Raw genomic sequence first — 13,295 nt, forward strand, 5'->3', positions numbered from 1 at the left:
CTCAACCACTGCGCCACCAGGGAAGCCCCTGTTGTGTATTTTTACACCAATAACAAACTATCAGAAAGAGAAATTAACAAAAAATCCTATTTACAATTGCAAATCAAAAAAGAATAAAATACTTAGGAATAAATCTAACCAAGGAGATAAAAGACTTCTACTCTGAAAATTATAAGACATTCAGGAAAGAAACTGAAGATGACACAAAGAAATGGAAAGATACACAGTGTTCATGGATTGGAAGAATTAATATTGTTAAAATGACCATACTACCCAAGGCAATCTACATATTCAATGCAATATCTAACAAAACACCAGTGGCATTTTTCACAGAAATAGAACAAATAATTCTAAAATTTGTATGGAAACACAAAAGACCCCAAATAGCCAAAGCCTCTAAAGAAGAACAAAGCTGGAGGTATCATGTTCCCTGATTTCAAACTATACTGCAAATCTGTAGTAATCAGAACAGCATAGTACCAGCACAGAAACAGACACATAGATCAGTGGAACACAGTAGAGAGCCCCAAAATAAACCAAGCCTTATATGGTTAATTAATCTATGACCAAAGAGGCAAGAATATACAATGGGGAAAAAACAGTCTCTTCAATAAATGATACTGGGAAAACTGGATAGCTACATGCAAAAGACTCAAACTTGACTACTCTCACACCATATACAAAAATAAACTCAAAGTGGATTAAATACTTACATGTTGGACCTGAAACCATAAAACTCCTAGAAGAAAACTTAGGCAATATACTCTTTGACATCAGTCTTAGCAATATTCTTTTTGGATCTGTCTCTTCAGGCTGGGAAATGAAAGCAAGAATAAACAAATGGGATTACCTCAAACTAAAAAACTGTTTCACAGCAAAGGAAACCATCAACAAAATGAGAAGGCAGCCTACTGAATGGGAGAAAATATTTTCAAACAATATTTGTAGTAAGGGGTTAATATCCAAAATATACCAAAAAAAAAAAAAAACCAACCCATACAACTCAACATCAAAAAAAACAACCAATTAAAAATGGGCAGAGGACCTGAATAGACATTTTTTCCCAGGAAAACATACAGATGGACAACAGAAACATGAGAAGATACTCAACATCACTAGTCACCAGGGAAATGCAAATCAAAACCATAAGGAGACACTATTTCACATCTGTAAGAATGGCTATCATCAAAAAGACAGCAAATAATAAGTGTTGGCAAGGATTTGGGGAAAAGGGAACCCTTCTGCACTGTTGCTGGGAATGTAGATTGGTGCAGCCACTGTGGCAAACAGTATGGAGGATCCTCAAAAAATTAAAAATAGAACTATCATATCATCCAGTAATTTCACTTCTGGGTATTTTTCCAAAGAAAACAAAAACACTAGTTTGAAAAGATATATGCACTCCAATGCTCACTGAAGCATTATTTACAATAGCCAAAATATGGAAGCAACCTGAATGTCCATCCACAGACACAAATGGATAGAGAAGATGTGGTATTTATATATAATAGAATATTACTCAGCCATAAAAAAGAATGAAATCTTGCCATTTGCAACAACATGGAAGGATCTAGAAGGTATCATGCTAAGTGAGCTAAATCAGACAGAGAAATACAAATATGACAAGTATGATTTCACTTATATGTATAATCTAAAAAACAAAACAAACTAAACAAAACAAAAACAGATTCATTGATAGAACAAATGGGTGGTCGTCAGAGGGGAGGAGGGTGGGAGATTGGGTGAAATAGGTGAAGGGGATTTAGGGGTACAAAATTTCGGTTATAAAATACATAAATCGTGGGGATGTAATATACAGAAAAAGGAATATTATCAATAGTATTGTAATAACTTTGTATGGGGACAGATGGTTACCAGGCTTACTACAGTGATCATTTCATAATGTATGCAAATATCAAATCACTGTGCGGTACACATGAAATTAACATATGTTATATTTCAATTTTTAAAAATTCAAGAGCAGGCAGAGCCATTCCTGCAATCACCAACCATTTACTTTCCTGAGGGCATTTTCTGAGTCTGGGTAGAGGCTAGTGTTGGGGCTTGCCTAGGCAAAGGGACTGTCCTGGGGAAAAGATAAGTCCATGAATATTTTGAAAATCATGTGGGATGGCGTGAGAGATTAGAATCTAGAGGAGACCAAGAGATGTAGCTGTTTTCTCCCTCGGATTCCTTGCTGAGTATCGGGGTGCAGGAGATGGAGCAGCTGGGCTGCAAAGGCAGTGAGATCTCCAACTACCTCATTTGCTAGGGACACCCCCTGTCAGACTTTGTGATAGTTAATTTTACGGGTCAGCTTGACTGGATCTGAAGATGCCCAGATATCTGATTAAGCATTCTTTCTGGGTGTGTCTGCCAGGGTGTTTCTGGATGAGATTGGCATTAGACTTGGTGGACTCAGTAAAGTAGATGGCCCTCCCCCATGTGAAGACCCTCTCCAATATTGTGAAGGCTTAAATAGAACAAAAAGGCAGAGGAAGAAATCTGTCCCTTTTCTTTCTGCCTCGTTGCTTGAGCTGGGACATCTCCTATGAGTCAATTCCTCACAATAAATCTCCTTTTCTATCCTATTTGTTCTGTTTCTCTGGAGAACCCAGACTAACACAGGCATCAGCCTTCAGACTTGGAAAACACAAATGTGGATTAATTCTAATGCTGCAACCCAGTCTTGAACCAGCTCAATTTCTAATTAGGTTGAGGTGATTATGTCTATCTGGGGGCGGGGAAGGGGAATCCTCAGAGGAACAGTCATATCAACTTTAGTCTCTGTTGTTTTTGTATGCACAATGTCTGGCCTACAATCAAAACTTACATGAATATGAAGTATGAAAATACAAGTAATGATTGCTAAAAAACAGTCAATAAAAGTAGATCAATAGATAGTCCAGACACTGGGGTTAACACACAAAGATTTAACATTAACAAGTACAAATATGTCAACCACAACCTGGGAGAGTTGCACTAAGTGGCTGAAAAGATGGAGAATTTCAAAAAAGGATTAAAATCTATTAAAAAAGATCATCTAGACATTGTAAGTGAAAATACAGTACCTAAAATTAAACTCGTTGAATAAATTTGAGAGCAGACAGGGTACAGCAGAAGACAAGATTAGTGGACTGAAAGAAAAGACTAGAAAAAACAGACCTGAATTCAAGTCAACTGGATCAACCTACTTATATTTGGAGTCTCAGAAGGAGAGAGGTGGAGGGGAGGGTGAAGCAGAAGTTGTATTTGAAGAGCTCATGGCTGAGATTTTCCAAGACTGATGTCAGACTTCAATCCATGGATTCCAGAAGCTTTGTGGAGCCCCATTCAGTCTGTGTGAGAAGAGAAGTCATCCCAGGGCTAGCGGGGGTGGTGGGGTAAATCAAGGACTCTGCTACACTCTCGCTGGGATGACGAACCATTCAAAACAGGTCCTTCCAGACTTTCCAGCCACCGAGCATTCCTTTCTCTCTGGTCGGGTGTTAGGTAATCACAGCAGGGAGGCAGTTCTTGAATAAGACCAGTGCCAAGGAGGAGACATGATGTGTAACACTAGATGCTCTTCACCATGAGATGCACCCTCCTTCCACCCCACAAAATCTTCAGAAGTGGACCAAGTTCTTACATGAGCTTTATCCTCTCCCCTCAGGTACCCACTTCCAGCAAAGATAGAGAAGATCTCAGGAAAGTATAATCTCTCAGCAAAAGTAATGAGACTTAGGAATACAACTGCTATAAAGAGAAAGACAACAGAATGAGAAAGAAATTCATACTAGATGAAGCAGAATCAATGGAACAAGAATTCCATTTATTCCATTAAAGCAGAACAAGAGGTTTTAAAAAGGCTGTTCAATCCCTTCTAAGAAATAAGAAGGCGGGTGGGGAGGGATTATTGGGAAGATGAAAGAACAAGAAGTTATACAGAAAAAAACCAAGGAGGTAGTTTTTTATTTACTTATTTATTTTAAAAATATCAGTAGCTGAGTTAAATGTGAAAATGAATTTAGCTTGAGATTAGTAAATAAAAAGACCAGTCTTAGGAATTCTCTAAAAGAAACAATGAAGATATGAAAAGGATTTTTCATAGTAGAAAGTCAAGCAATACAGAAGACTGAAGAACTGTCTTTTCAGACGTTAGGGTCCCAGAAGGGAGAAAACAATAAGGATGAGGGAGACAATATTTGAAAAATTATTGACCAAGAATTTCCCAGATTTCAGGAATATGTACAATCTCAATAAGCAGGGGAGAGAGCCAGCCACATCTCAACACACTATAGCGAAATTTATGAACATTAAGGAGATGAAATTATAAAACTTCCAATGAGAAAATAAACAGTAATTTTTAAAGGAACACCAATCAGATTGACACCATATTTATCAATGACAAAACTGGATGCAGGAAGATGGTAGAGTGATAGTTTCCATATCAAAGGGCCACAATCTTTAAGCTCATAATTTTATACCCAGCTAAGCTATCATTTACACACTGGCAAAATAAGGATATTTTCAGATGCCTAAGGAAGTCCTCAGAAATTTTATTACACAAAGATTCTTTTGGAGACATTTTAAAAGAGCCCTATAACAAGAAAAGAAATGAACTCTAGAATATTGGACATCAGTGACCAAATCACTTACTAAAGCAAGGACTAAGACAAAACAAACAAAAAAGTATATCTGTAATAAACTATAGTCAAAATTCTAGATGATACCCACATGCTATAGGGGTGGGGGGTTGGTGTAGGAGAGTCCAGAAAAGAGATAGATACTGATAAATTTAAGAACTGATAAGGAGAATAAGCATTACTATTAAAAAGAATGAGCAGGTGGGAATCTAAATTAGTTAGTATTATTATTATTGCTTATTCTTATTAATTATTGTTTCTAATCCCTCTCCCCCAACCCCAAACCCTATTACGAGGTAAGTGCTAATAGATAAGGAATTGACTTCTGTAAAGGGTTCAAAGGAATTCGTCTCTGAGGAGGTCTCCAGTCTCGGGGTAAGAAGAGACTGCTTGATTAAACTGCTGCAGGCGCGGCGGGCTGGTTGTGGGCTTCCTCCGTCTCAAGCATTCGTGGGTTAGTTCCCCCGCTCGCTCTCATCTTCTGAAGCCTAAGCCGGCTACACCTTCCTCCTTCCTTCCGCCAGTAGCCGTGTCCTTGCGACTCCGCCACCATGTTCGAGGTGCGCCTGGTCCAGGGCTCCATCCTGAAGAAGGTGCTTGAGGCGCTTAAGGACCTCATCAACGAGGCCTGCTGCGACATCAGCTCGAGCAGCGTGAACCTGCAGAGCATGGACTCATCCCATGTCTCCTTGGTGCAGCTCACCCTGCGCTCCGAGGGCTTCGGCACGTACCGCTGCGCCCGCAACTTGGCCATGGGCATGAACCTCACCAGCATGTCCAAAATACTGAAATGTGCTGGCAATGAAGACATCATTACACTAAGGGCTGAAGATAATGCGGACACCTTGGCACTAGTATTTGAAGCTCCAAATCAAGAAAAGGTTTCAGACTATGAAATGAAGTTAATGGATTTAGATGTTGAACAACTTGGAATTCCAGAACAAGAGTACAGCTGTGTAGTAAAAATGCCTTCTGGTGAATTTGCACGTATATGCCGAGATCTCAGTCATATTGGAGATGCTGTTGTAATTTCCTGTGCAAAAGATGGAGTGAAATTTTCTGCAAGTGGAGAACTTGGAAATGGAAACACTAAGTTGTCACAAACGAGTAATGTTGATAAAGAAGTGGAAGCTGTTACCATAGAGATGAATGAACCAGTTCAGCTAACTTTTGCACTGAGGTATCTGAACTTCTTTACAGAAGCCACTCTACTCTCTCCTACAGTAACACTCAGTATGTCTGCAGATGTACCCCTTGTCGTAGAGTATAAAATTGCTGATATGGGACATTTAAAGTACTATTTGGCTCCCAAGATCGAGGATGAAGAAGGATCTTAGACATTCTTAAAATTCAAATTCAAGGAAATAAAACTAAGCTCTTTGAGAACTGCTTCTGAGATGCCAGCATATACTTAAGTCTCTTTTGTCTTTGTACCTCTGAGTGCATATGTAGATATTGTTTTCTGTAAATAACTTTTTTTTTCTCCATTCTCTACAATTTGTTCAAAGAGTAAAGTCCAAAGTCAAATCTGGTCTTGTTAACCTAGTAATACTTTGCCTCACCTAGGAATACTCCTTATAATTTTTATAAACAAAAGAGTTTTGACTCTAAATGCAGTTTTAAGTATTGTTTTCAATTTAAATAAAAGTCATTTGAGTTTCAAGCATCACAGGACAGTGCCTTCATTTGGACCCCGATGGTTGCAAGTGTCCTAGAAAATTCACAATTCAAGCAGCTCATGTAAATGAGCTTATTTTTGCAGTCTATAGGAGGTTGATATGACATTAGATACAGTGATAAAAAGTATTCCAAATACAGCAGGTGACAAAGTATTTTGGGGGATTCATTTGCCCAACTTATTTTGGTATTATGACTTGAGCTCAAGAAATGAAAAGGGGAGAGTAGAACAAATATATAATATTTTGTCATTTTTGCTAGCAGAAACTAACACTTTACAGAAGCTTAATGTACCCAAAGTTCTGTCAGCTTTATAAGACTAGCATTGTTACAGGGCAGTGTTTCATTAGCCTAGGGAGTCTTGTACAGGAGTCTTGGAAGTTTTAGTAGATCTGATAAGTCCCAAGGAGTATGTTTATGCAAAAATAATTTCTCTAGCATAAGTAGCCTTTTGTGGGGACTTATTCCCTCAAAGGATGAAGGTGGCTTAAATTCCATGGATGTTGGGGTCAACCAAGAAAGTGAAAAAGGCCCAGCAGTAATTGTGTTACAAGCTCACAAGTTGGCATGCTGCATATTGAGAATTCCTTTATTGTAGTTCTTTTTTCTGGTGTATTTTGTGTTTGGTAGATTAAATGACAGATTTCTGTTGTACTTGCAGTGATGGTAAACTCACTGTATCCAGTATGTAACTATTCATTACCTTCTGTGTGCCTGGGGTTAGACAAGGATATTGACTGCAAAGGGGTCTGATGGAAATCTTTGGAGTGATGAAAATATTTTATCTACATTGTGATGATGGCTCCAAGACTATATGCATTTGTCAAAACTAATCCAATTGTACTTTATCATATGTAAATTATACATTAATAAAGCTTGACATTTTAAAAAGTAAAAAAAAAAAAAAAAGAAGAGACTGCTTGCAGTCCCAAGAAGAGGGGCTTTGTGGGACATGGGGACCCAATTCCTATGTCTCCATGTCCCGCAAAACTGGACTGCAAGACAGTTGTTGGAGGCAGAGCCTGGCCACACCGTGAGGCCCCGGGGACGCCTGGCTCAGAGCTACAGGCTCGTGCCGTGTCTTCCTGCTCGCTGGGGATGCAGGCGGAGCTGGTCTTGTCTGGATTGGCAGATGTACCCTCTGGCACGGGCTGAGACGCTAACCAGGTCTGCACCATGTGAGTTTCACTGAGTATCTGGGATGTGAGTGGCTGTGACAGCTCCGCGTTACCCAGACAAATTAGGCACAGTCCGTTCCTCAGGGGACCTAGTGGTCTAATGGGGGGCACAGATGTGCAGACATATTTCAGACACACGCAGTGGTTAAAAGCGCAGGCTTCGGTGTCAGAAAGACTCAGGGTAAAGTCCTGGACCCACCACTCATTACCTATGTAGCTTTAGGCAAACTTATTTTTATTCTTGGACCTCAGCTTCCCCACCTGTAAAATGCAGATGAAATTAGCAGTACCAAGCGAAAAGAGCTCTCCTTAGGATTTGAACTGATGTATAGAAAGTACTGAGCACAGAACTTTCATCTAAAAGATTATTATCCTGTTGCAACTTGTACATTAAAACAGCAATTCTTCTTTTTATAAACAAATTTTCTTTTTTTTCATTTATTTTTAAATTTTCTGTTGGGGGGGCACCGTGTAGCATGTGGGATCTTAGTTCCCTGACCAAGGATCGAACCTGTGCCTCTCTGCATTGGAAGTGAGGAGTCTTAACCCCTGGACCGCCGGAGAAGTCTCAAAACAGTGATTCTTAAGAAAGAAGAAGCGCGTGTCGTGCACAGTTTTGAGAACTCTATTCAGTCTATTGCTGTGTAATTTACAAAGTCAACCAAATCTTTGCAGCAGGAGTGGCTCTGTAGGAGACACAATGACAAGGACTTGTAGGGCCCCCGGGTTAGAGGAACAGGGCAATGGGAGTGTGCACCTGCAGTCCTCGGGGAAGGTGAGGAAATGACCTGCACGATGGAGGCCAAGTTGGAGTGAGGCGTGCAAGAGGAGGATGAGCTTGCCAGCCTGGCATGGGGAGCACAGAACACTTCCAAGGAGAGAGCCTTCCTTGGAAAGACGCGGTGAGCAGGGGCCCTTGGGAGAGAGCAGCCATGCCCACAGGGGGCGGGCAATGCAGATGAGGACCAGGGCCAGTTCTCAAAGGATTTGGGTACCACTGGGGAAGGAGGGAGGAGGCCGGGTGTTAGCAGACAAAGGCATGGCCAGGTGTTCTGGTGTGGACTTGGGGACGGGAGACAGAACTCTGGGCAAGAAAGATGAGTGGGCTGGCCCCGAGAGTGGCCACGTGCAAGGAGGGGGATGCACGATGGCCACATTCAGCGATCAGCCATGAGGGGGGAGGGGGGGTGGAACAAGAGGAGTAATGCCTATGGTGTGAGGTCCTGCCCCAGCATCTCCACCTGCCTCCTAGAACCGTGAGTGCCCGGTGTCCGAGAGCCTTCCTCTCGCCGATGCCAAGGTGAAGAAGCAAGGATCTGCCATCCAAGAAGCACACAGCGGGGGCTTGTTAATGCTTGCAAGTACTCCACATTTTATTATAAAAATGCACTAAGAGCCATTTGCATAGTACTGACTTTTCATTGCTCAAAAATAGACAAGAATAACTACCCAACAGTTGCTATAGATATGCTCTTACCAGTACTAGATTTTATTTTAAAAAATAATTGCCTTTATTGTGCTAGAAATAGTTGTTGTACATATTATATGCATTTTTAAAGTTGGCTTGCTTTGACTTTCATGGACCCGATAAATAAAATTAATTCCATTTTTCATGATGAACTAAGTTAATTTGTTAGGCAAATAATTGAATGAATATTTCGTGCTTAATTGCCCAGAGCTCTTGGTAAGTGGCACCTCTGTCCCACCCTAAGGGCCCCGGAGGGCAAAGTCTGAGCCATTTCCACCCTGTGACTGCAGGTATAATATCTTGAGTCCCAAGGTGGTAAACTGGGCCCATGGGGGCACACGCCCCCCGGACAGCTCGGCATCAGACAAGGCTGTGAGTCTTGCAGAGACGGGGGCTCTGATGTGCTCTGTCTCCCTCCTGGGACCCAGAAGCGCTGCCGGTCCTGCAGATCAGAAGTCTCAGCCTGAGAGGCTGGTGCAGCCCGGCAGGAACATGGGTGTGGGGACCCGCCGGGGGAGGACTCAGGGTCCCGCAGGACCCAGGACTGGAGATGCTGGGCAACCGAAGGGCACTCAGTCCACGAGCTGCACCGTGGCCACACCGGCTGGGAATGAAGGGCTCAGTCTCAGGCCAGAGGGAGGAGGAGAAAGCTGGGCCCGGCAGGACAGGGACAGAGGAAGCCCACCTCCCCCTTGAGCCGAGAAGCTGTGGGCCGCCAGGAGTGGCTGATCAGGCTGGCAGCACAGCGGGAGGTGGTGGAGGCCGGGCAGTGGAGTAGGGCCTGCTCCGTGATCCCGAGGACCATCCCCTTCAGGGAGAGCCCAGCAGAGACTGGGAGGGCGGGGGCAGGATCACTCCACACCCAGCCCTGGATGCGGCTCTGGAAAGAGCAGGTGAGGGCCTGGCTCCGGGCTGGCCACGCAGCACTGAAGCCTGGACGTACAAGGGGCGAGGGCTCCCTGGAGGAGGTGTGGGGATCCGGTGACCATCCCTGCTGCCTGGCAGATGGAGGGAGAGTGTGCAGGAACAAGGCTGGTGTCACGAACCGCCTCACCCGTGGGGAATGGGACCAGACGATAAGGAGGAAAGTGGGGTCTTCAGTGCCAAGCCTGGCCTTGTTGACAAGTGACCCCATTAGAGGAAATATTTTCCCTCAGTGGACACACTCAGAGTGCAGCTAATCAGCACGGCTCCCTTTGGGAAGGGGTCCTCCCAGGCACAAATGCACAAAAAGGGCGATTTTCGAAAGCTGTTGGCTTCAGAGTGGAAGGTCTTCTCCATCCCAGGGCAGATGGACTGGCAGGGAGGGGTTGGGCTCCTCTGGATGGAGCGGAGGTGACCCCGCCAGCCCCGCTGTGCCTTCCTTCTCCTCTTTCTCTTCACTGACTTAATGGGGAGTCGCTGCTTTATTGGTCAATAACGTCCGAAATTTTAGTTTTGTAAAAAAAAAATTAGATAGTTTTGTTCCCTGTGGGGGTAGGGAGGTGTGTGCGTGTGTATGGGGGAGTGAGAGCTACGTGCACGGGAGGGTGGGGAGCGTGTGCCCGCGGGAGTGCCTGGGGTACGTTCATGGGGTGTGTGTGCCCGTGGCGGGCGTGTTTAGGGCAGCGAGAAGCAGCGGAGCTGACAATGCCTCTTGAAGACAGTGCTTCCTTCGTCTCTGACTCCCAGGGTGGTGGGGGGGAGGCATGGGGGTGGGGACTGTACTGCTTGCTCCTCCAGGGAGACGGACAGAGCCGTCGACACTGATTCTGTGATCTGCGTCTACTCAACAGTTTCCAGGCCAAAGAGCATTTCAAACAAAATTTAATTGAAAATTAACTGAAGAGTACTGTTTCCAAAACCTTCTTGCAGCAAGATGGTATCCATCACATCTGTGTCATTAAGGTGTGGGCGACTTTGGGGGCCTCAAGCCTGGGAAGGAGGTGCATGGAGCTGACCAGCCCCCACCCTGCTCTGCTCCTTGAGCCAGGCATCATGGCGATGTCCACCCACAGGTCAAAGGACCACTGCCCACCACGCCCTGGCCCAACCCACAGCATTCTCAGTAAAGGTCGGTGAATGCACGAATGGATGAATGAACAGAACTGATGAAGTGCTCCCCAGCTCACGTGTCTCCTGGGACAAGGCCGCCACGTCACTCTTTCTTCCGGGGGAGCCACGGGCCCTGGGGGAGGCGCCCAGGCCGAGCAGCCGTTGTCATACCCGTGGGCTTCGTGCCTCAAAATTGTCAAGGACCCCAAAGACTTCTTGGTGTGTGGTTACATCTGTTGATAGTCACCTTACTACAGAGTAACACTGAGAATTTTAATAGAATACCTATTAATTCATGTAGCAATAATAATAACCCCATTATATGTGAATATATTTTTATGAATAAAATAGCATATTTCCCCTCCAAAAAAATAATTTAGTGGGAAGAAAGGCATTGTTTTACCTCTTACAATTCTTTTTCACGTCTGGTCTAAAGGAAAAGACAGATGTTGCTCTATCTGCTTCCAAACCCCATCTGTTTGGAGATGTCATTTTGGTTGAACTGAATGAAGGGAATCCAGCCTCACACAGACATGTCAGTGGCAGACGGGGAGCGTTTGGTGGCTTTTCCAGATAATTGTGTGCATTCTGCTTTGATAATACACCCCAACTTGACAAGTGGTAGTTTCTTAAAGCTACTTGGACTGCGGAATCCGAAACCTTATCAGCACTTAATAAAATGAACACTGTGTGCTCAGTGATATTAAAATTCATTGGCCCATCTTACACTTAGAGTGGATCTATCACCCGGGCATGATTTACTGTCTGGGTACAGATTTACATTAATGTCACAATGGGTCACTCGGAAACTATTTCTTCACTGAGTTATGCAGATTTCCTGAATGTTGATACATTTCCTGATACAACATTTAAGGAATCACATTCATTAATATCACCATCAATTCATCAGAGAAGTGCAGAGGGGCTGTCAAGCTCATGGTGCAGACATATGTTTTCCAGAATTCGAATTTTCACTTGAAAAAGCTTGAATCTGATCATTGATGTCAAGTACTGTCAGTTGTTTTCCTTAAGTAACAGGCTCACTTCGTTCATTTTTGAGAAAATATCTGCCAAACACACAGGTCGGAGTAACCACAGTTGCGTGAGAACCACGGTTGTGTGAGGACCACGTCGGTGAGAACCGCGCACTGTCCGTGAAGCAGGCGTTTTCCTCCAGGGTCCCATCGTCTTCCGTGTGCAGCCCCCTTCTGTCACACAGGCAGTGAAAAAGTGGAAAAGAGGGTCAAGACTTAATAAAATTTTAAAATGTTACTTCTTATCAAGGACATCCTTAAGTAAAACATGTAGTTTTTAAATGGTGACGAATCCAGGGGTTGTCTGCACTGTCTGGGGCGACTGCCGGCATCCGAGCTGAGGCTCTGTGGCTTCCCCATCACCACCTTCACACCACGAGGGCAAAAAGAGAAGTGACTTCTAGCGCTATGATGGAAATGGCTTTGACCATGTGGACCCCTTGGAAGGGGGTCTCAGAGCCCCAGAGGTGCATGGACTGTGGCTCGAGGGGCACTGCTGTTGAGCTCACGGGTCTTGGCTGGAAATGGGTGCGTCTCTCAGAGCCAATGGATTGTGTCTTTTAATTTTTGCACGGACAGTGGAGATGTCTGCTCCCGTCATTTCTCTTCTGCGTCGCTGCCGGGACACTTACTTTGAGACGGATGAGTGTCCACAAGCATCATCGCCGCCACACGGCGAGCTCCGGACACATTTGCTCCCTGAAGCCCCGCCCACAGAAGACCTCATCTTCCGCTGCAGCGGTTTGTCCCTGAGTCCTATGGCTGGGTGCGTGCCCTGCGGTCCAGCCCTCACAGGCCGGGGCCCCCCGTGTCCCCTCCAGCTGACGTGGGTCCACGCTGCCCATTCCCGGGAATCTGGGACAGGGCGCCGCTCTCACCGCCGAGCAGAGTGGGCATGTTTGTTTCCATAGAAGTTAATGTTTTGTTTTGTTTTTAGTAAATATCTGACAGTTTAATTTTGAAGAATTCTGCGAATGAAATACTCCAAAACATAACACCTTCTAAGAAATGACTGAAAACACGGGGACATTTTCATGGCGTCTTGCACACAATGCCTCATTCCTCATGTGTATGAAGCAGGAACCTGTCCCCGGGCGAGGTCCTCCTGCAGGTGGGCAGGGGCTGCTGGGTGTGGCCGGGTGGGAGGTCCACAGGAAGCGGGGTCCTGCTCCCGGGAGGCCAAGGCCAGGGCTCTTCTCTGCTGTCTGTTCACTGCCGCTCTGCTTAGAAAGATACGTGCACATGCACACCGTGTCTGGCCGTCAGCTGGGCCTGG

General features: G+C 44.5%; 1 pseudogene across 1 annotated transcript; it reads left to right on the forward strand.

Moving 5' to 3' along the window:
- Positions 1-43: 43 nt before the first annotated feature.
- Positions 44-7,939, forward strand: LOC309630775 (proliferating cell nuclear antigen pseudogene; annotated as a pseudogene). The gene has a single exon. The product of its transcript is annotated as a proliferating cell nuclear antigen pseudogene (transcript).
- The last annotated feature ends 5,356 nt before the right edge of the window (positions 7,940-13,295 follow it).

The sequence above is a fragment of the Balaenoptera borealis genome (genome assembly GCF_965194805.1).
Source record: "Balaenoptera borealis genome assembly, chromosome: 6".
Taxonomy (NCBI): domain Eukaryota; kingdom Metazoa; phylum Chordata; class Mammalia; order Artiodactyla; family Balaenopteridae; genus Balaenoptera; species Balaenoptera borealis.